The sequence below is a fragment of the Mastigoproctus giganteus genome, chromosome 2, assembly GCF_048544385.1.
Source record: "Mastigoproctus giganteus isolate SK-2022 chromosome 2, ASM4854438v1, whole genome shotgun sequence".
NCBI classification, from domain to species: Eukaryota; Metazoa; Arthropoda; class Arachnida; order Uropygi; family Thelyphonidae; genus Mastigoproctus; species Mastigoproctus giganteus.
Genome location: NC_143576.1, coordinates 5878310 through 5899272, shown reverse-complemented (window position 1 = coordinate 5899272; position 20963 = coordinate 5878310). Strand labels below are relative to the sequence as shown.

General features: G+C 36.9%; 1 protein-coding gene across 1 annotated transcript in view; it reads right to left on the bottom strand.

Annotated features, from left to right (window-relative positions):
- Positions 1–10523, bottom strand: part of LOC150089134 (uncharacterized) — a 101467-nt gene extending 90944 nt beyond the window's left edge. Inside the window, exon 1 of the mRNA XM_090389112.1 lies at positions 10443–10523. The gene's annotated coding sequence lies outside the window, so the exon portion shown is untranslated. The remainder of the gene's footprint in view (positions 1–10442) is intronic.
- Between the last annotated feature and the right edge of the window lie 10440 nt (positions 10524–20963).

Below are 20963 nucleotides of genomic sequence, written 5' to 3'. Positions count from 1 at the left end.
TATAGCAATGCTCTTACTTCTGTTTCCGACATGTTCTGTATGCCAAAGCACGTGTAAGGGAACACGTGGTAAAATAATTTTGATAGGTAAAAAGTTAAAATTAATTATGATAGGTAAAAAGTTAAAATTAATTATGATAGGTAAAATGTAATAAGTTAAAATTAAGGAAAAGCATACAGAACATGGATGACCTTACAGAAGTAAGTACAACCATATGAAAGTTGAGAACAAAGGGAATGCACGACGACGGTTAAGTAGTATACGAAAGACTGACTTACCGCTGTTGGCAGGACTGACAGAAAAGTGTGTGTCAGTGTGAAACACTATATATATATATATATATATAGTGTTTTTAAATAATTAATATAAATGTCTAAATGATTATTTTCAATTTATCACTTGCAACGTTAATGCTATGGCAATTAGACATTATACGTGCTTGATATATTATAGTTTGATTGTTTAAACTACTTCAATTTTCTGCTATTTATTTTCAATAAAGGTATTAAGGTGTAAACGGAACAGGAGATTCAGTCAGAATGTGTAGTCTAACCTATGGCCTTGAATGGGTTGAGCACGCTGAATTCTGATGGGATCCTTCCACTTGTTCAGATTACGAACCTAAGGGGGCATAAATTCAAATTAAGAAAAGACAGATGTAGAATAGATGTGCGGAAATTTGCCTTTAGCCAGCGGGTGGTTAATTGCTGGAAGAAACTTCCATCTGTCATTGTAGTAGTAGTAGTAATAGTAATCAAGGCATGTGATGCAAGAAAGCAAGCTTATGTAGCATCAGCCAAAAAAAAAAAAAAAGCATTTCACACATCCATCCCCTCTAAAAGTTTGTCCAGTTCCTCCTTGAATTTATTTAAGCTATCAACATCCACAACAACAGATGGAAGTTTGTTCCAGCAATCAACTACCCACTGGCTAAAGGAAAATTTCCACACATTTATTCTATAACTGACTTTACTTAATTTGAATTTATGACCCCCCCCCCTCAGGTTCCATGTTAAAATCACAATAACGGACAAACAGACTTATTAAATTCAAATCAATAGTCAAATGATAACTTGCTCCCTTTCACTGAGATCAAAATCACAAAATCAGAAGAAAGGTTAATCACTAAATTTCACAGGAAAAAAAAAAAAAAAAAAACTCAAAAAGATTTATTAATTTTTTTTTGACTCACCCAGTGGTGAATTTAACCACTCTAAAACTCTTACACTAATATTTTTAAAGGACCTAAAAATAAGGTTGTGAGGATTCTGGAGTTCCCTCACAAGCTTAGGGCCCTGGAGCAACTGCATGCCAATAAATATGGTTCCGGAACCCACTTTAGTAACATAAAAAAAGGAGATTATCAAAACATTAAATTGCAGAGTAGATAGTGTTTGTGATGAATTTTTAGGAAAGAATTAGAAAAAAAAATTGAATACGTTTTTGGTAAAAGGTCCTCTAAAAGATGGTAATAAAAGCAATTGCACAACATTTGTTGAACAAGAAAAAAAAAATCTCAAAAACCAAACACGTTCAATCATTAGAAACCAGAGGCATTCCTTTATGTTAACTAATGGGGAAAAAATAAAAAGAATTTGTAAAAACTATGAAGAGGTGTTGTGGAAGTAAGGAGTTTCAATAAATTTAAAGAAAGAATAGATGAATTAGAAGAAGGTGTTTTAGAATATCACCACTGACAAATATTCAACAAAAATATGATTGTGGGAAAATGTATTCAAGTACAGAAATTGGGTATTTCAATGCACATAATGAAATAGTTTGATAAAATAATGCTTCTCTGCATTATTTATTTCACCCATTACCTGGGGACAATATGTTGTATTTGGGGATGATGTACAGTGTGTTGGTGAGATGGGATGCAGGTCTAACAACAGAACTGAAAAGCACAGCAAAAAAATATCAGAAGTCACCAAGCATGTATTTATGCAAAAATTCATTTGGTAAAAAAAAAAGTTTTAAGATTATTGGGCACAAATGTGATTTTACAAAATGAAAAAAATTAAAGTAGCAATGTACATTAGGAAATTTCAACGTTACTATAAATGGAAACAATAAGACAGATATTAAGGCTGTGCGGTTCAACCTCTTTGACAATACTGTTACAAAAAACAAACACACTCAAAAGGGGAAAGGAAATCACTGATTAAATGAGCAGACAGTCTGTGGTCTTGCATTATGTCACTTCAGTGAACAAGATTGATAAAAAAAAAAAAAAGTCGCTGTTCAGTATTACACCAAAGATCATTACATGAACCATGGCTGTAACACATGGGTAAGGAGAGCAAGCTCTGGCAGCAGATAAAATTCAGTTTTTTTTTCAGTACTTTAACATACTGATAGAATGTCCTGATGCTTTCAGAAAATAAAAAGAAATTATATTTATTGAATGAACATACCAGTTAATAAATTTACATGAAAAAAAGATGTGCATATGTGTGCATAGACATGAAGATTTCATGGGTACTGCCTCCTTCAGTAGCCATTTCAGATCTTAAGGTTGATTAGTTGTTTTTTTTTTTTGGGGAGGGGTTAATACATCATAGTGTGCAAGTTCATATGGTACTTGTATACTAGGGCATGCAGTTTTTATCTTGTGTTATATCTGTATTGTAGGTTCATGTTGTGAGGGCTGAAAAAATTTAAGGGTTGTGAGGGTTGAATAAATTTAAGGAGGAACTGGACAGGCATTTGGAGGGAATGGTGTGATTTTTTTTTTTTGGCTGATGCTGCATAAGCTCATACACTTGCTTTCTTGCATCACATGCCATTACTACTACTATTCCTGGGGATCTGTAATAGTATTAAAGATATGCTTAATACTTAATGAAGTTAAAGTTAAAATTATAATTATTTTAACAAACTTTAAACAGCATTAATTAATCATCAAATCAATATCAACTAAACATTGATCGATATCAACTATCGATCCGTTCAAAGCCCCCGATGAAGTAGCACGTAGATGACCAGGTAAAGGAATGTTTAGTTGATATTGATTTGATGATTAATTAATGCTATTTAAAGTTTGTTAAAATAATTATAATTTTAACTTTAACCTCAAGTATTAATCATATCTTTAATACCATTACAGACCCCCAGGAATAGGTTAGACTACACATTCTAACTGAATCTCATATATACTTCTGTGGTGGGGGGGATATCCCTCAGCTGCTGAAAATTCTCATTTTTTAATGCAGTCAGGTAACTTGTGGGGCTTAGTGCTTGAGGGAAGCTGCTGTACAAAAATCATAACAATGGCCACTGACGGCAATACTAAGGTAGAGGGAAATAAAAATTAATAAATAACCTCCCTACAACTTAAATTTGGTTTCCTCACCAAGCTTAACTGTAAGTCCCTTTCTTTCGTTAATACGGATATAGTGGCATAAAAAGTCAAAAAGGAAATATTTTTTATTTTCGATAAAAAGGAAATAAGATTTTTTGAAAATGAGGGAATACGGGGAGGTTTAAACTGCAACTTGTCTATGACTATCTCAGTACAAAGCACCAACCAGCACAGAATCCAAAAGGATGTTTTCTGCCGCTAATTAAATATGTACCAAAATTAGATCCAGTTTAAATGATAACACTATTGAGTTTCTTAAGAGCTCACTTTATTCAGACAGGTAGTGTTGGATGCTTATTTTTTTGTTTTTAGAATAACTGTACAAGGGAATAAGGGGGGGGGGGGGGTTAAACTGCAATTTGTCTACGACTATCTCAGTACAAAGCACCAACCAGCACAGAATCCAAAAGGACGTTTTCTGCCGCTAATTAAATATGTACCAAAATTAAATCCAGTTTAAACGATAACACTATTGAGTTTCTTAAGAGCTCACTTTATTCGGACAGGTAGTGTTGGATGCTTATTTTTATTGTTTTTAGAATAACCGTATGTTTAATAATTTTTGATAGAATATTTATTATTGTTATAAAAGTTTGATTTAAAACGTGAATTCAAGTAATTACTTGCTTTTTTTCCTTACTTTATTGCACCTAATTGTCATCAAAATTTATTGCAAAAAATGTTTTTTTTTGGAATACCAGTATCCCGGTTTCATAAATTAAAAATACCAAAATACAGGTATTAAGATTTTGACCAGTATTGTGAGCCCTAATCCAAACTAACATGGACGGGGGTAGTTTGAACTTCCAATTTGTTCGGATTTTCGAACTTATCAAAAATACTGTTCTGGAGACTTAAAAAAAAAAAAAAAAAAAAAAGTTCAGTAAGTTTAGAAATAAAAACACTATGTTGTACTTATGTATTCTTAAGACCTTTAACAAAACAAATGGAACTTTCATCCACAATAACACATGTATAGACCTTTAATGAAAAGAAAACTTTGTTTCTTTGCTGCCAGATCTCTCACTCTTTTCAGCAAGAGTAGTTGGGTTGGAGAGCATTCAGTTTGTTGATTCAGCATCCAGTTTGTTTGTCGATTTTCACATATCATTTAATTTTGCTAATTGGTAAGGTAATAGAAGTGTAAATTTGTGCTTTATATCATCATTTTTATAGCCTGTGGATAATATTCCTCTGATTTTCACTTATTAGAATCTAATAGAATTTAATATTAGCATTTAATAGAATCAAAATTCAATTCACAAATTTGATCACAATAACCGGTGCTTATTGTAATTATTTAATGGTACCAGCATAAAAAAACATAATGGCTGGCTCGTTCAGATTACCGATGTTTCGAATTATTGCCATTCGGATTTCTGATACTCTACTGTATATATTAAAAAACTTATGTGTATTTCACACTATTAGTTACTTCCATTTTCAGTCTTATTTTAAATTTTATTTCAAATTTGGTGCTCTTCACAGGGTGAGACCGTTGAAATTCTGTACACTGCTACCAACATAGATGCTACCATTTTGAGAGAATACCAGTTTTTGTATTACCATCTTTAAGCTGTGAAAACAATAATAAATCTTTCCAACACAACTAGGATAAGATGGTAGATGTTTACTGACTTAGTGGGGGAGGATAAACGAATAACCTAATATTTTAAAGAAAAGCAGCATCAGCACTTGCCCTGTACCATGCCATTCTTCAATCAGTCCGAACATGTACCGCCACCAGTTTCTTCTTCTTCTTCTTTGGTAGTTGTTGGCGCATCGGCTTCTGTGGCCATAATGCACCTCCTAAGGTTTTTTTTGCAGAACATGTGCCGCCACCAGTCAACATCCATTTACTGTCCAACTTCAAACTCACAGAACCAACTTTTCATCTTCCTCGTTTATTCATTCAACTGCCGTTTTCTGGAACAACCTTCCTTCATACGTATTATTTCCTGAAAATTACAGTCTACAGAAGTTCAAGTCTAATGTCAACAAATATCTCCTTTTGTCTTCTCAACCTCTGACCTGAGCACAGTACTAAGTACTATAGGTTCTAATACCTCTTGTGTTTGGGTTTTCATATAAAAAAACCATGCCATTCCTCAATCAAAATCCAAAAATAGTTACAAAAACAGTGGTGGATTCACAGAGAAATTGGAGGTATGATAAGGTCCTTGCCCCAAATTTCTATATGAAAATTGTAAAAACTCAGAAACCATTACAGTAAAAGTTTGATTCTACCTATAAAGGTAGAAAACATTTTTCAGATTTTTAATAATTGATTAAAGGGACACGTGTGAGGTGCCCCACCACTACAGCTGGGTTATGATTATAAGATGTTTATATGATACGATGAGTGATAAACAATAAATATTGCCTACCCTCTCAGGCCCGTCTCAATTTACAAAGTGTAGAAGTTATGCGTATTTCATATTATTAGAACAAGAAAATAAACAGGCAAAAAAGGGCAATATATATAAGACTAAAGGCAAGATTAAAATTGTTATTTATTATCAATTGTTATTTATTTGTATCTTTTTAGATATAAAATAAATAATAGCCATTACTAATTCCAAATGAAGTCATGGACAATAAATATTTTTGAGTCACCTATAGGGCTACATCATACCATGCTGGATTAAGAATGCACTGAGACCTGACCACATTACAGTTCTGCTAATACGTGAATTGAACCAATAGTAAATATTAGTTCAATGACAATACCATTGTTATTACTACTAGTGTTGCACTGTCTCCCTTAAGTATTTATTAATGTTAATATACTTACTTTTTAATGCAATACCACCTCTCTCTCCCCTTTCTTGTAATAGTAGTAGATGCATGTGATGCAAGAAAGCAAGCATATATAGAATCGGCCAAAAAAAAAAAAAACAATTTCATACATCCATTCCCTCTAAAAGTTTGTCCAGTTCCTCCTTGAATTTATTTAAGCTATCAACTTCCACAATGGCAGATGGAGGTTTGTTCCAGCAATCAACTACCCATTGGCTAAATGCAAATTTCTACACATCTATTCTACAACTGTTTTTCCTCAATTTGAATTTATGTCCCTTCAGGTTCATAATCTGAGCAAGCAGAAGAATCCCATCAGAATTAGTAGTAGTAGTAGTAGTAGTGGTGGCACTTGATGCAAGAAAGCAAGTGTAGGAGCTTATGCAGCATCAGCCAAAAAAAAAAAAAAAAATCACACCATACCCTCCAATTGCCTGTCCAGTTCCTCCTTAAATTTATTTAACCTATCAACTTCCACAACGACAGATGGAAGTTTGTTCCAGCAATTAACCACCCGCTGGCTAAAGGCAAATTTCCGCACATCTATTCTACATCTGTCCTTTCTTAATTTGAACTTATGTCCCCGTAGGTTGGTAATCTGATCAAGTGGAAGGATCCCATCAGAATTCAGCGTGCTCAACCCATTCAAGGCCTTATACACCTCAATCAGATCACCGCGCAGGTGCCTAGTCTCCAGCCACTGCAATTTGCAGAACTTAAGCCTCTCTTGGTAAGAGGATCCCTTCATTCCCCTCACCAATCGTGTTGCTCTTCTCTGTACACGCTCAAGCAAATCTACATCCTTCCTAAAATGAGGCCTCCAGACCTGTACGCAGTACTCAAGGTGTGGCCTGACCATTGCCTTATACAGAGGGACAATCACCTCCTTTTCCCTGCTAGCAAAATTCCTATATATCATTGACAAAACCCCATGACCTGCCCTAGCAGCCTGTCTACATTGCTCAGAAAACTTCATATCTGACTGCACAATTACTCCCAGGTCTTTTTCATTTTCTACCACCTTAAGTGTAGTACCACACAGTTGGTACGTTTCTCTGGGGTTACTTCTACCCATATGCAGTACTTTGCATTTGTCAAGGTTAAACTTCGGTTGCCACTTCTTAGCCCATCTGCCCAAATTATCTAGATCCTGTTGCAGTAGCACACTGCCATTACTGTCATTAACAACCCTGCCAACCTTCGTGTCATCTGCAAACTTCGACATTAAGCCTGATATACCTTCATCAATATCATTGATAAATATACAAAACAACAGTGGACCCAACACCGAACCCTGTGGGACTCCACTAATAACATTAGTCCACGAAGAGCAGCACCCATTGATTACCACCCTCTGTCTTCTCCCACTTAACCATCCTTTTATCCATTGTAGCAACTTACCCTTAATACCATTCTGCTCCAATTTGTACAGTAGTCTTCCATGCGCAACAGTGTCAAAAGCTTTCCTGAAATCCAAGTATATGATATCAAAATTATTTTTTGCATCCAGTTCCTTTGTGACCACATCATAATAACCAATCAAATTTGTCAGACAAGACTTTCCCTTAACAAACCCATGCTGTGTCTGAATTATTGCTGCAGTCTTGTCTAGATGATCCTGCAATGCATCTTTAACCAGTGACTCCATTATTTTACCCGGAACAGAAGTTGAACTCACAGGTCTGTAATTACTTGTGTCCGCCTTTGATCCTCCTTTGTGAATTGGGGATACATTTGCACATCTCCAGTCTGTGGGAACCTCCCCTGAATCCAAGGATGCTCTCATAATTATGGCTAAGGGTTTGCTTAGTTGCTTTGCCGCCTCCTTTAATATAACTGGATAGATCCCATCCGCCCCAGGTGCCTTTCTTATGTTTAACTTCAACAATTTCTCCTCCACTTTGCTCTCAGTTATTACAAAATCATTAAGCACACTGCTACAATTTGATAACCTTCTTCCATTTTCAAACTGTAATGATTCCTCACGTGTGAATGTAGATGCAAAATACTCATTCAGTTTGTTTGCTATCTGAGCAGGATCATCAACAGTCGAACCATCGATGTCAAGTGGACCAATCATATTCAGCCCCTTCCTTTTAGAGTTTATATAAGTAAAGAAATCCTTGCTGTTTTTCTTAGCATCTTTTGCCAAAGATTTCTCGTAATCCGCCTTTGCCTGCCGAACCTCCTTTGTGACCTGATTACAGACTAGCTTATATCTGCTACAGGCTTCTGCGTCGCCTGATAATTTATATGCATCCCATGCATTTTTCTTCTCTGTCACGAGTCTCATTAGTTCATTTGATAACCATTTAGGCCTAAACCTTGAACAATATTTCTTCATCGGTATGAAAAGTCTAGTAGCTTCCACGATTAATTCCTTGAATGCTTCCCACTTAGAATTTACTGTTTGTAACATCGTCAGTCGATCCCACTGTACAGAATTTAAAAACTGTCTGAGACCACTGTACTCCCCTTTACGGAAGCAAAAACCCTTTCCTTTACCCCTGATGGTAGTTACCTCTTTGTATAAATCCCACTTCAGCACACTGTGATCACTGCCACCTAGTGGTTCCTTTATCTGCAAATTCTTAATACACGAATGATCACTGCTGATAACCAGATCAAGAGTATTACTTTCTCTGGTTGCCTCTCGAACATGCTGCTGCAGAAAACAATCATCCAATAAATCCACAAAAGTCTGACTAGTGTGTGAGTGACCAACCCACAAGTTCCAGTCAATATCTGGGAAGTTAAAATCCCCCATTATAAGACATTCTGATTTACTAGCCCACTCTATTTCTCTGTACGATTGTTCATTGTACTCATTCGAGTCATTAGGCCTATAACACACTCCTACTCTTATTTTTGCTTTTGCAGTGCTTATGTCACACCAAATTCAGCATGCTCAACTCATTCAAGAACTTATACACCTCAGTCAGATCAATCGCAGGTGCCCAGTCTCCAGCCACTTCAATTTGCAGAACTTAAGCCTTCCTTGGTAAGAGCACCCCTTTGTTCTCCTCACTCATCTTGTTGCCCTTCTCTGTACTCGTTCCAACAGTTCTACATCTTTCTTAAAATGAGGCCTCCAGACCTGTATGCAGTACTCAAGGCATGGCCTGACCATCGACTTATACAAAAAGGGATAATCACTTCCTTATCCTTGCTAGCAAAGTTTCTGTATATCATTGACAAGACACCATGAGCTACTCTTGTAGCCTGTCTGCACTGCTCAAAAAACTTCATATCTGACTGTACAATTATTCCCAGGTCCTTTTCATTCTCTACTATGCTTAGGGCAGTACCACACAGTTAGTACGTTACTCTGAGGTTACTGTTATCTATATGTAGTACTTTACATTTGTCAATGTTAAACTTCAGTTGCCACTTCTCAGCCCATCTGTCCAACTTTTCTAGATCCTGTTGCAGTAACACACTGCCATTACTGTCATTAACAACCCTGCCAACCTTTGTATCATCTGCATACTTGGACATTATGCCTGATATACCTTCATCAATATCATTGATAAATATACAAAACAACATCAGACCCAACACAGAACACTGGGGGCCTCCACTAATAACAAAGAGCAGTGTCCATTGATATTGTTTACTTACCCTTATTTATAAATAATGTCAAATTGAAAAACCACAATTTATAACAAATAGTAATAATAAAAGAAATAACAGAGAACAGTAATGAAATAATACACTGCATCACTTTGTCAAGAGAATTTTAATAATGAAAGGATAATTAATAAATTTAAATTGAGCAAGAATGGTTTAATACTAATTAAGCAAATAAATACCACCTGCAGAAACTGGCTGTTTCATTTATTTATTTTTGTGAACCTCGGTAAATCTAGCCTTGATCGCGCAGTGCTTCTAACAAGACCATTATTCCTCATATATCTCCTTTTCTGAGAAGATGGCAGAAAAGATGAAAAGTGATGAGAGTGAATGAATTAATCTCATAAATATATTTATAACATGCATCGCTTAGTCAACTGGAACAAAATGATTACAAGCAAAAAACAAAATAAATAAATAAATAAAATAAAATAAATAATTATTGAATAAATTTTCTCAGGGAGTTCTGAACATGAGACTTTTAAATCGCTATTTATATATATATATCGCCTATCTTAAACACGCATTTTTTTAAAAGTTCAGTACCATTTTATGAAATTGCGCCTCATTCCCATACTTTGAAAACCATTATGATGGTTTGATCGAGAAATAATGCAATCATAAATACAGAGATGTAAGTACTTACCCTTGTAAATAACTATTAGAACCATTCATCAAATTGCTCCGTTTCATATTGTTCCAATTTCTACATTGGAAATAACAAAAACAAAATAATAAATTAATAATCGGTATAATTTAGTGTTTGAGAGAGAGTGTTCTCATATCGTTAATTTGGCATTTTCAACTAACTTCGTATTAAATCTTTATTTGCCAAACATTATTCAAGGGTAAAGTGCACACTTTTTATAAAATTTTTACAAATCCACCTGATGCTCAATTAGTCAACACTATCATATGAAGAACTGACTAAATTCAATGTTTATATTAACAAAAAAAAAAAAAAAGAGAAGCTTATCAAGTAGTCTTCACGTTATTGACTGCTTCACTCATTTTCCTAGTCTCATTAAGCCGTACATCCGGAAGAGGTTTACAATGAACCACTGGTGGTGCAATATTAAAATAAAATTTACAGAAAAAAAATATTTTAAAAGCTAATATATATCGGAAAAACATTTATAGAAAGAATAACAATAGAAAAATTAGCAGTAAAAATAATTTTGGTTAGACGATTGAATATTGCATCTGTGAGTTGCTTGTAATCTTTCTTACTAAATATATGCAGTACTTATTTTATTTTTTAGCCGTCTATTCAAACGTAATTAGTATCAGTTCAGGTCCGTTGATAACTTTTTTTAAAATTTTTTTTAAGGACTACAAAAATGTGTACAGATGGGTCCCCGATAGTGAAATCCAGCTATGGATAATACTGTACATAACTTCGTATACAAGAGTAACAGTGTTCTTTTTTCTTTTAACTGTGCGTGCAACGACGTTTATCTTTATAATTAAGTTATTATGTAATATAATCATTTCTAAATTTTCGTGCAGAAAAATCTACCTCACTGCATAATGGCTATCGACTAGGCCACAATGAGAAAAAAAAAAAGGCAATAATGTCTTCTACCATCCAAACAAATTTAGGACCAACGCCATGTGTCTAAGAACAGGGTCCACTGTCAAGGGTAGAAACACTCGAGCTTCTATTAAATTGATCCACTCCTAATAAATTTCAATTCCGTATGAAAAACACACTATAGACCCATTCCCCACTCCTCCTATTCACTAAAACTTCTCAAGAAAATGCCAAGCAACCCCCAGATTCTCCTTCACAGGCCTGAGAAAATTCATTATGTGTTCTACGATAGATCAAGGGTCAGTAGTCTGGTTATAACTTCAAATGCCACAATTCGATCATTTCAGAAGAAATCAAAAATGTCATTCACATATCTAGATTTACAGTGCGTCCGATAATGTCAACGTCCCGGCCATTCAGCGCCTTCAAAATTATTACTATGTCACAGGCCAAAGATTGGTTTCTGATATCCCTACATGGTAGCAGAACTAACTATCTGTCCATAGGAAAAGTCTGCACGGGTAGCACCGTGGTATTGTCACTGTCCTCCTCACACCGGTGGAAAAGGTCCTGGTTTGAATCTCGTCGATGACGCGAGGAACTTAATGGCCTTTTTTCACTCCGTGGCAGAGTTAGTCGATCTCAGGCGTAGATAGCAAGGTTTTTCCACCCAGAAACTGGGGTTTTTCGTCCAGCAAAACAGACAAATTAACCATAGAACACACGCAATATACAGACACAAAACGGGTTTATGAATTAAATTACGGGTAACCCTAATATAATAATATTTTTTTGTCCATAGGGAAAGAAATGTATGCTAGAAGGAAACCCTAGTGGGCAGAACAGTTGATAGAATTGCCATCCTCACCACACAAAGTGGAAAAGACCTGCATTGCAATCCTGTTGATCCAAAGATAAATTTCATGGTACTTTTTCACAACGTGGCTGAGTGGGTTGTTTCAGGCGTGGATAATAGTTTATTCTGCAAAAAGGTCTGGGCTGCCCAGCAAACAAGCATATACTAACCAAAAAACACAGGCAATTATAGACATAATATCCATGGTCTAAATTTTATTATTATTATTAGCAGTAGTAGTGGCTATGATGCACGACAAAAGCAGCAAGCTTAAATATGATCAGCCAAAAAAAAAAAAAAAAAAAAAAAACCCTACCACATCACCTGTCCGTTCCATCCAATAATTTATCTCGTTCGCACTTGAATTTATTTAAACTGCCCAAATTCACAACACCAGTACACAATCACCCTCTGGCTGAAGGCAAACCTCGGCGAAACTGTCCTACAATCATCCTTCCTCGATTTGTATTAAGACGCTGCAATTCGCAGAACTAAAGCCTATCTTAGTAAGGCTACTGTATACTTTCATTATCTGCACGTGTAGCACAGTGGTATCGTCACCGTCCTCCCTACACCGGGTGGAAAAGCCCAGGTTCGAATCCCGTCGATGACGCGAGGAACTTTAATGGGCTTTTTCACTCCGTGGCTGAGTTAATCGGTCTCAGGCGTCCATAGCATGGTTTTCTCCCCAGAAACTGAGGTTTTTTTTTGGCCAGCAAAACAGGCAAACCAACCATAGAACACACAATTTACAGACACAAATACGGGTTAATGTATTCAATTACGGGCAACCCTAAAATAATATATATATATATTTTGTATACTTTAATTCCCTTCACCAATCTCGTTGCCTATCAACCTGCACTGTTCAGAGAACTTCATATCTCTCTGCACAATTACCCCCAGGCCTTTCTCATTTTTCACTAAACTGAGTGTAGTACCGCACAGTTGGTGCATCACTTTGGGTTTACTGCTATCCATATGCAGTTGTTTGCATTTGTCAATACTAAAGTTCAATTGCCATTTTTCAGCACATTTGTCCAACATTTCTAGATCCTGTTACAGTAGCATTACTGTCATTAACATCCCTGCCAACCTTTGAATCATCTCCATTACCATTCTCTGTCTTTTCCCACTCAACCATCTCTTTTTCCATAGCAGCAACTTGCCTTCAGTGCCACACTGCTACAATTTATACAGCAGTCTTTTATGTGCAACAGTATCAAAAGTTTTCCTAAAATCCAGGAAATCCCAAGTATATCCTTAGAGTTACATTATACAGTGGGATTATACCATTCCCACCTCTGCAAGAAAGTGTCCGGTATCATAGATAGACAACAGCGTAGCTAAGTTTTTTGGGCCCTTAGACAAGAAATCATTTTGGGCCCCTTATTTTTATTAAAATAAATTTTAATTAGGTATAATATTAAAAATGTTGAATCATGTTAATAACATCAATATATGAATTATATTTATGAATTCGTTATAATTTTACAAACATCAAAAACATGAAAATTAATATTACAATATGATATTACTTATTAATGCCATTTGACGAACAAAAAATTATACTGTAGCTAATAAAATTTACAAAAAAAGTTAAAATGTTACATTTAGCTCTTTTCCATTTGCGAAATCATTAATAAAATCAATTTTATTGCATATTTATGCCCAATAGCCAACATTGAAAGATTGCACAGTCTACTTTGACCAATAGCATTTCTTTTATTATTCGTAATTTACTAAATGCTGCTACACACGTTCAGGTAAAACTGTCAGTTATGTCTGCGCAAGCACGCCTGTTCAGGTCTACCGGACGCCCATGGCGCAACCGCACCTGTCACCATTCATTCAGTCGGCTGACCATGGCATCGAGAGACAACGTTTTAGCAATACTGTACTTGGCTTATTATTTGCACTGAAGTGTTTTAGAGCGATCGAATGATCACTCTAAAACTAAAAGGTAGCTAAGAAAAAAGCTACCTTTAAGAAAAAGAACAGGTGCATGAATACTTGCTGTACACCAATGCTAGGAGTTTAGTAAATAAATTTGATGAAATTGAGGTATTGATCAAAACATCAAAGGCAGATATTGTGGGGATTTCAGAGACGTGCTGTCACACAGATATAAGGAATGCAGAACTGGAATTTGCGGAGTACAATGTCTACAGAAGGGATAGACATGATAGGAAGGCAGGAGGGGTTATGCTATTAGTTAAGAAATACATAAAATCCAAGGAAGTGAAGCCAGTCGACATTGCTGAACAGTGCAGTGTCGAGTCAGTTTGGTGTGACATAAGCATTTGGAGACCAAAATTGAGAGTAGGAGTGTGCTACAGGCCTAATGACTCTGATGAGTATAAAGAGAAATTGTACAGGGAAATAGAGTGGGCCAGTAAATCAGAGAGTCTTATAATGGGGGATTTTAATTTCCCAGATATTGACTGAAATTTGGGGGCTGGTCACTCACACACTAGCAAGGCTTTTGTGGATTTATTGGATGATTGTTTTCTACATCAGGATGTTCGGGAGGCAACTAGAGGGAGTAATACTCTTGATTTGATTATCAGTAGTGATTCTTCATGCATTAGGAATCTGAAGGTAAATGAACCACTAGGTGGCAGTGATCACAGTGTGCTGAAGTGGGATTTGCTCAAAGAGGTAACTACCATTAGGGGTAAAGGGAAGGGTTATTGCTTTCGTAAAGGCGACTACGATGGACTGAGACAGTATTTAAATTCTATACAGTGGGACCAACTGATGATGTTACCAACAGCAAATTCAAAATGGGAAGTATTCAAAGAACTTATCTTGGAAGCTACTAAGCTGTACATACAAACTCAGAAATATTGTTCAAGGTTTAGGCCTAAGTGGATGTCAGATGAACTAATTAGACATATGGCAGAGAAGAAAAATGCATGGGATACATACAAATTAACACATGATACAGAAGCCTATGATAGATACAATTTGATCTGTAACCGAGTTACAAAGGAGGTTAGGCAGGCGAAGGTAGATTTCGAGACATCTTTGGCAAGGAATGCAAAGAAAAACAGCAAAGAGTTCTTTACTTATGTAAACTCTAGAAGGAAGGGGATGAATCAGATTGGTCCACTTGATATCGATGGGTCAACTGTTGATGATCCTGCTCATGTAGCTAACAACCTAAATGAATATTTTGCATCGACATTCACACATGAGGAGTTATTCAGTGAGGGGAATGCCAGAGGAGTATTCAACTCTGGCAGTAAGATAGAGAATCATGTAATAACTGAGAGTAAAGTGGAGGAGAAATTGTTGAAGATAAATGCACCTGGGGTGGATCGGATCTATCCAGTTATATTAAAGGAGGCAGCAAAGGAAGTAAGCAAACCCTTAGCCATAATTATGAGAGCTTCCTTGGACTGGAGATGTGCAAATGTGACCCCAATTCACAAAGGAGGATCAAAGGGTTATAGCTCAGACACAGCATGGTTTTGTTAAGGGGAAGTCTTGCCTGACCAATTTGATTGGATACTATGATGCAGTCACAAAAGAACTGGATGCAGGGAATAACTTTGATATTATATACTTGGATCTTAGAAAGGCTTTTGATACTGTTGCACATGGAGGACTGCTGCACAAATTGGAGCAGTGTGGGATTGGAGGCAAATTGCTGCTATGGATAAAGGGACCATTGAGGGGTAGAAGACAGAGAGTGGTATTCAATGGACACTGCTCATCGTGGACTAATGTTATTAGTGGAGTCCCTCAGGGTTCAATATTGGGTCCATTATTGTTTTCTGTATTTATAAATGATATTGATGATGGTATATCAAGCTTAATGTCCAAGTTTGCAGACGATACGAAGGTTGGCAGGGTTGTCAAGGACACTACTGACACTATGCTACTACAACAGGATCTGGAAAGGTTGAGCAGATGGGCTGAGAGGTGGCAATTGAAGTTTAACATTGACAAATGTAAAGTACTACATATGGGAAACAGCAACTCCAGAGCAACATATCAACTCTGTGGTACTACACTGACAGTGATAGAAACTGAAAGGGACCTGGGGGTGGTTGTGCAGGCAGATATGAAATTTTCTGAGCAGTGCAGACGGGCTGCAAGAGTAGCTCATGGTGTATTGTCGATGATATATAGGAATTTTTCTAGCAGGGATAAGGAGGTGATTATTCCCTTGTATAAGGCAATGGTCAGGCCACACCTAAAGTACTGTATACAGGTCTGGAGGCCTCATTTCAAGAAGGATGTAGAGCTGCTGGAACGAGTACAGAGAAGGGCAACAAGAATGGTGAATGGAACAGAGGGGTGCTCTTCCGAAGAAAGGCTTAAGTTTTGCAAATTACAGTGTCTGGAGACTAGGCATCAGCGAGGTGATCTTATAGAGGTGTATTAAGCCTTGAATGGGTTGAGTATGCTCAATGCTGATGGGATTCTTACTCTTGCTCAGAATAATCACCTGAGAGGGCATAAATTCAAATTGAGGAAAGACAAATGTAGGATAGACCTGAGGAAATTTGCCTTTAGCCAGCGGGTGGTTGGTTGGTTGGTTGGTGGAACAGACTTCCATCCCTTGTCGTGGAAGTTGATAGCCTAATTAAGTTTAAGGCTCAGCTGGACAGGTATTTCGAACGAACAGAGGGGTGAAGTGTAAGTGGTTATTTTTTATTTATTTATTTATTTTTATTTTATTTTTATTTTTTTTTGGCTGATGCTGCATAACCTTGCTTTCTTGCATTAAATGCCTCTACTAATGTTAATGCTAAAAGAATGATCGAAGAAAAGAAATGTTTAGTGGCATGTGAACTTGTTAAGTGAATTGCAGTTGTTCCCTAAAGATTGGCATAATTATTTGCGGATGAATGCAGAAACTTATTTAGAGCTTCTTTCATTAGTTAGCAGTAGCTAAGGCACGTGACGCAAGAAAGCAAGCTTGTATAGGCATCAGCCAAAACAAACCGCATCTTTATACAGGCAAGGCCGCTGTAGCCTAGTGGTCAGGCGCGCGGGTACATAAGTACACGTGCCTTGAGTGACCGGGCTTCAAACCCGTGACTGCTGAATACGGTGCTGTTTCCCGTATTCTATCTTGTGAACTCCTCTGACCGTCCCGGAAAATAAACAGAAAATTTATTTATTTATGATTTCCCACACTTCCGGGAAACACAGATTTTCAGAATGGTTGACACACTTCTGGAAGGGATACCACAATTTAAAGCGATTTCTTTTTTTTTTAACACCCCAATCTTCATTATTAAGCACTTACATTTTTTCCACTACACTCAAGGATTTCCTCTTAGACACTGTAAGTTTACTTGCAGAACAGCTAAAACAAAACTGATTTAGAGACCACGTGTACATACCATATAAACAGAGACAGGTGAAATTAAGTGAAAGTGTGGATGGCTGATTTCTGTGAAACAACAGACAAATTTCCGGGATAAAGGAAAATTGCTCTCTCCTAATTCTCTAATAGGGTGCATTGGGAATATGCCTTAATCTTTGCCAGTGGCTGTGGACACATAGATAGCAGTTGACCAGCATGACTTCTTGGTACAGTAGAGGCGGTGTACAGACTTTACGGGCACCACTAAATTGGGTGTTTTAGTTCTTCATTCGTGCTCCTAACAATTAATCCTTTCGTCTCCTCATTTGTGCTTTCTACCGTTTGAGCTCTATTGCCTAAAAGCCAGAGGTGCAAACAATGTGTACCCAGGTCTCTCCAATCAGTTTGTTTTATGTAAATTTTCTTCGTTAGGTAGAAACTATTTTCATTGTAATAACCAGGGGAAATCAAAAAAATTCAGTAAATAGAAAAATTCCCTATATAGAAGTTTGTTAAAGAGCGGTCCAGCTGTATATTCTAGCTACTATACTGGATTTCTGAACATTAGGTATATTAAAATCTTATATATTACTGTATTTCTTATAAATTAGAGTACTCTATTTTTCCCCAGATTCATCCTTGAAATCCGTTAACAAAATGGCTTAAACATAAAGAATACGGTAAATAAAGCATGGTTTAAGCATGGCTCCATATGTTCAGTTGACACCAAGAAAAAAAAGTGTAGCTGTTGCTCTGTCCCAGGAAGGGCTTTCAATGCGTGTTATCACTGATAAAATAGGCTGCCACCAGTCAACAGTATCCCGGGTGCTGAAATTAAAGTGTGAAAGCGATGATGTGAACAGAAGACCTGGATCAGGCTGTAAGAGAATGACTACACCTTCCCAAGATCAATATTTGAAATGGGTATGCCTTCGTAATTGCCATGCTAATGCTCTTAATCTAAAGCTGGACTTTGAGATAGCTTCTGGTATTGAAACAAGTGCAACAGCTATCCAAAGACGGTCTCAGCAAGCGAACCCTCTCGTTGTATTACAAGGCTATCTTCATCCCTGTGATTACGTAAGCAGCCGGAATTTGGTTTGGCAAGGCTACGACTGCAGTAAACAGACGAATCCTAGATTCCACTCAATGCATGGCCCTGCTCTCCATCTCTCGTGCCTGCTGCACTGTGAGTACTCACGCCATCCAGGTCCTGTTGGGGGCCCTCCCCCTCGACCTGGAGGTGGTGACAACTGGAATGTTGTATCATCTTTCTAAGGGCATGTCTGAGACTTGCTTGGGATTCGAGCTGAATCTTACCAACAACCAAAAATTTGAGAAGAGGAGACTTCAAGCACACATGCAGTGGGTGTGGCAGGACCGCTGGGCAAATTCAACCAAGGGGGAAATCACTAGCAGATTCATCCCAGATGTTAGCAGTCTCTCCAAAATCGTCAATGTGGTTTTTCTCCAGGCCTGTATGCCACGTATTTGCTTACTGGCCATGGTTCAATAAAGGCAAGACTTACAACCTTTGGCCTAGAAGAGGACCCAACATGCTCCAGTGGAGGAAATGAGGACTGGGATCACCTCATGCACGAGTGCCCCCCCCCTCTACGATGACCTCTGCTGCCAGCTTATCACAAAGCTGACTTATATACCAAAAGGCAAACAAGACCACTTACTGGATACTAAGGAAGAGTATCAAGCTCTCATCAACTACGCACAGCAGCTTTTCTTGAAGAGAAGACAACTAATTGCAGCAATGTGATAGATAACCCTCTACTAAATGAACCCAGGGACCCTGATGGTACTGGAACAAGGCAGCTAAACTTGACCAGCATTACCATCATTGGTGTGAACTACCATACATTCTCCAAAGATGTCACCCACCAAAGATTACCAAGTAACTACCTTTGAATAGAGACAACCCACAAATTAAGACAATCCAAGAAAGACAAAAGGTTCATATACTTCTGGGCTTGACTGTCACGGATGTGACCAATAAGACAATCTTCTAGATAAAGACACAACGTCACCGGCGTGCCATTAGATGTCAACTGCTTTTCTTGGCCAACTAGCATTCCGAACCGGGTACCCTAACTTGGTTCACTTTAATCCCTCTTCCCTTTAATCCCAGGGAGGGGAGGAGACAGAAACCCATCCCTCCTCCTCCCCTGGTAGGGATGGGGAGGGGACGGGTTTCTGTCTCCTCCCCTCCCTGCCACCCCCTTTTATTTATTTATTTTATATTTTATTTTTTTTGCTTTATTTATTTATTTTATTATTATTATTATTATTATTATTACTACTTTTTTATTTTTTCTTTTTTTTCTTTTATTTTTTTACTTTATTTATTTATTTTTATTATTATTACTATTATTTTTATTTTATTTTATTTATATAATTTTTTTATTTTTTTAAAAATTTTTATCTTTTTTATTTTTTTATTTTTTTTAATATTTATTTATTATTTTTTTATTTATTTTTTTAATATTTATTTATTATTTATTTATTTTTTTTTAAATTTATTTATTTATTTATTTTTTATTTTTTTTTTTTTTTAGGCCCTTGCCACTGAAATCTTAGGAAATCAGGTGGCAGGGCCTGCCAGAGTACTTACTTCTAATGCGATCCCTCTATGCCTGACCTGCCTCCTCGGGGCTAAGTGTGGGCAACGGGGGGGGGGTCCCATTAGTGGCCCAACAGCTAAAAGGTCAGAGGAACAACATAGCATGACACTACACAACATAAACATGTACCTTACACTTTTTAAAATCTCTGGCCTTCAAAGTGTTCTGTGTTTCACAGAGTACACAACACGAAGATGGGGGAACCCCCTGGGGCCATTAGACAATGAACACTTTACACTTTACACTTTATCCAATGACGGTTTTCAGAATGTGGTCTGTATCGACCCATGACACCTTTTTTGACCCAAAAAATGAGGAAGAAGCGACTTGCTTGAGCTGAAATGCATGTTTCAATGACAAAAGAGCAATGGGCCACGGTCATCTATTCTGACGAATCGAAATTCAACCTGCATGGCTTGGATGGGAAGCGATATGTCAGAAGACAAAAATCAGAGGTATACCATCCTGACTGCATAACACCGACTGTAAAGTTCCCCGCCAGTCAGATGGTTACTCCAGTAATTAAAAAAAAAAAAAAAACGATACTGTTATGAGGATGTCCATTTCACCGCACGATAGATTAACTGCAACTCTGAGATTTCTTGCAACTGGAAGAAGTTACGAAGATCTTAATTTTAGACAATAATTTTAGCGACTTTCTCAGAAACATCCCTGTTACAAGGCACTTATCATTGCCTCGCAACTAGCGCCGCCTATTTCGTAAACTATAATACATACCGAACTTCATTGCATAAGTAATTTTACGTATATGTTCTTTTTTAATTCAAATTGCGTTAATTAATCTTCTTTTCTAGTTA